General features: G+C 42.9%; 1 pseudogene; it reads left to right on the top strand.

Annotated features, from left to right (window-relative positions):
- The window catches only part of LOC101657403, a 12,013-nt pseudogene extending 11,381 nt beyond the window's left edge, over positions 1 to 632 (top strand).
- The last annotated feature ends 3,272 nt before the right edge of the window (positions 633 to 3,904 follow it).

The following is a 3,904-nucleotide window of genomic DNA, read 5'->3' as shown; positions in this document are numbered from 1 at the left end:
AGGCCCACCGGGTAGTGCTCCGTAGAGCAATTCAGGCTATCCGGGCACAGGCAGCAAACAGCAAGGCAGGTCACCAACAGTCAGCCAGATGACAGGGTCTGACAGTCCCCAGCTCAAGAGATGTAAATTCCAATGGTGTGGTGAAGCAGGTCTTGAAGGAATTTCAGATTACAGCAACAGTCCACGGGTTAGGTGTCCCACAGTTAGTGTAACTTGTAAATTGAGGAACAGAACAGGCAAGGCAGCTGCACACTGGTCCGATGATGAAAGAGCAAGAGACAAGAGAGGCGAGCCTCACCAAGCCATTTATCTCTCTGCCCTTCAATTAATCCCACATGTGTTTATCAGCCAGGTTGGTGCAATAAACTACCTCAGCAGGTCACGTGACCAACCAGAGCCAGGTTGTCTTGGCTTATGACCCCTTGTGGGCCATTGGTACTGGCAAGACTGCAGCACCCCAACAGGCCCAGGACTTTCATGAGAAGCATAGTCCAGTGTCTCAAAGCACCCGCTTCATTGATGGAGGTTCTGTGACAGGGGCCACCTGCAAGGAACTGGCCAGCCAACCTGACATGAATGGCTTCCTGGTCGGTGGTGCCTCCATCAACTGCCACCCTGCCCCATGCTTCTGATGTGTCACCTGCCCCCTCTCGTGGCCTAATCCAATCTGTACCTTCCCTTTACCCTGTGCATCTTCCTTCCCCTGTCATGGTCGGGACCAGGCCCGTCACTTTGCCCAGGACTATAGTGGTTGGAACTTTACATGTCATCAAGGTGGCGTCTTGTTAGCTGAGTGGTGGAGGGAAGGGTGGGGGGCCTGCCCCTGGGTGCCTTTAGCCTCAGTCCCCAGTAAAGGCAGAGAGAGCACCTTCCACTGCCCTCCCACATCTCATGAGGCCAGCAGCTGAGAAGATGCCCTGTCTACCCCTCAGGGCACAGGATCTGCCACCCTCTCCCAAGATCCTGCTGCCTGTGTTGTGTGTGCACTGTCACACTCATGGGGGAGATAACTATCTGGCACTATGGAAATAAAAGAAAGAAAATAAAAAGAGAGCAATAATTTGTGCATATAAAAAAATAGGTAGAATGTTTGAAGAGACTAAATCATTATAAGTCACAAAATATTAATTTAGAATAGAGTTTTTAATGACAAAAATTTTAGATCCTATGTCAAGTGTCCCAGCAGGAGATGTGTAGACAAGGACTTGTATGTAATGATGTATTAGGAGAGATTTTCCAGGACACCCACACACAAAGGAAAGGGATGCAAAGAATAGGGAAGAAACGACAAAAGAGTATAATTTCAGGTGTCCTTCTAGCTTCAATCTGATCGCACAGGGAGCTCTAGAGTGGCATAGGAGTTGTGCATTAGCTTCTAACCTCCAGGTCAGCTGTTCAAAACCACCAGCCACTCTGTGGAAAACAGATGGGGCTTTCTACTCCCCTAATGAGACTCCCTCTATCCACAATGGAGGGATCAGAGGAAAGTGGTTACTAAGCGGAGTGCAATGGAGAGTTGAGTCCAGAAGGTCAAAGGCAGAAGCCTGACTTGAACAGTGAAACCTTGTCCTTGGCTTTCCCCTAGGATGCATGATAGACCTCGTTGGCTTTCCAAAATCTTACATATTTTGAAGTTGTATTGCTTTGTTGGGTTTTTGGTGGTACAGATTAGGGGCTATCTCGGGAGTGTTATCTCATTGGGTGTCACCCTCTTGAAGTTGTGGTGTATGTTTTTTCATTTGGGGGACTCTGAAAACCAGGACTGATGAACATATAGAGTCAGCAAGTGAAATAAGGTTTGGGGAGGGAAAGGGTTAGTGGTATGAAGAGGTGATGATGTCAAGGGGTCCATAGAAAAAGAATGTTTGGGAATTGATTGTGGTAGCAATTGCACAATTCTACTTGACATGATTGTAATAGGAAATGATATATGTCCTAAATCCCAACTAATAAAAAATAAAATCAATAAGACTACAGGATGTATTCCTGTCATTGGTCAAGCACTGGCTACAGACATTTTATGGCCTGTGTAAACTCTCAGGTGGTCCCAGGAAGGTAGCCCTAGGAATCCAAAACTCTAAAGGCTGTTAGTGCCTACTATAAAACTGGGTGTGGTCTCTGGGATTTGGATGCACAGAACTATAAGCAGGATCCAGGGGAGCTGGAGGAAGCTGAAAGGTGTCCTGTAATGCCAAAAGCTGTACACAGAAATACGATTCATTGGTCAACTTCTGTTCTGGTTGGTGACAATGGATATAGGAACACACAGATGAATCTTTAGGGCTCTGCCTGCCTCTCTCATTCCTGTGTGGAATTCTGCTGATGACTCATACTTCCCAAATATCTTCAGGTTTGGGCTCACCCCCACAGGTCGTTTTTTGCTGTTGGGTCACCACCATTAAAATAAAGACTATTGAGTTGGTTACTCAGTACTTTTTCTTGATATAGAATAGGGACATTATTTTAATTTTTCCCAAAATAAATTTCATGTGGTAAAGTGTGAAAATTATGACAGATTTTTAACTCCCAGCATGAAGTATAGTTTGGTTTCTTACCAAATACTATAATCTATCAGTCAGCCTCATTCTGAAGACACAAATGAGAAAAATAATTATTTTTATGTTAATAAGACTGAATATTTTCTTGCATCAAAATGTAGTTCAGGACATAGTTCTAAAAATGATATGCTAAGGATGCCAGTCTTTAGAATGAGTATGTTAACATCTGTCACATTTTCCATAATCCTTTTGACATTCTTATTTCTATTTATAAAAAGTACCATTTTTCTTGAGAAATGCAAATTTAATTGTGTTTTTATCTTTCATCTTAGATACAAGAAACACTGGTCACATACACCATATAAATGTACATATAGGCCAAAATTATAGCAAATGATCAAAACACAAACACATTTTACCCAGGATTAAATTTTTTTTTTAATCATTGTATTGAGTGCTCTTACAATCCTTATTACAATCCATACATCAGTTGTTTCAGGTATATTTGCACATACAATGCCATCATTATTTTCTAGACAATTACTTTCTATTGAGCCCTTGGTATCAGCTCCTCTTCTCCCCTCCCCCTCCTGACACCCAGGGTGACGAACAATGGAAAAGTGGGTGAGGGGTGACGGAGGACAATGGAAGATATGAAAATAATAATCCACAACTTACCAAGGTTCGTGAGGAAGGGCAGGCAGGGAAGGGAGAGGGTAAAAAGGGGGAGCTGATATCAGGGACTCAAGTAGGAAGATAATGCTTTGAAAATGATGGTGGCAGCATATGTGCAAATGTGCTTGACACACTGCATGAGTGTATGGATTGTGATAAGAGATGTAAGCACTCCCAATAAAAGTATTTAATAAAAAAGAAAGAAAATAATAATAATGTAGAATTAACTTTTAAATGTTGTTTGCACAAGGAAAACAATAGCATGTTACATAACACACATCTTCACTATTTTCATTGGCTTTGTATGATTATAAAATTAATTATTGAATCAATACCTTTAATTATTTCCTTCCCTTAACACACTAAAAGTATTACTGAATTAATCTACAGAAATTATAATAGTGGTGAGTGATGCAGCAGGGGCAGGGAAGTACTAATGTGGCTCCCCTTGCCAAAGTCTCTACTCCCATAAACCTTCCCTGCATGGGTATGGTAAGAAGGTGGGGGAGAAGATACCGAGAGGATTCACCTGTGCGTAATTGTGAACAGGATTCCCTGGAGTGCCAACCTGCAGTGCATAAAATGAGCCCTCTAGGAAGCAGGAGGAGGGATTTCATTACCAGTAAAATTTGGGAGTGGAACACTTCATCTGGACCCAAGAGTCCTGCGCTGTGAACCTCCCAGAAGACAGCTATAACATCAGAGGAGCAGCAGCCGAACCAGAAGCCAGA

The sequence above is a fragment of the Echinops telfairi genome, unplaced genomic scaffold (genome assembly GCF_000313985.2).
Source record: "Echinops telfairi isolate 266 unplaced genomic scaffold, ASM31398v2 ScPeMD7_4;HRSCAF=17, whole genome shotgun sequence".
NCBI lineage: Eukaryota > Metazoa > Chordata > Mammalia > Afrosoricida > Tenrecidae > Echinops > Echinops telfairi.
This window is presented reverse-complemented; position numbering and strand designations above follow the sequence as displayed.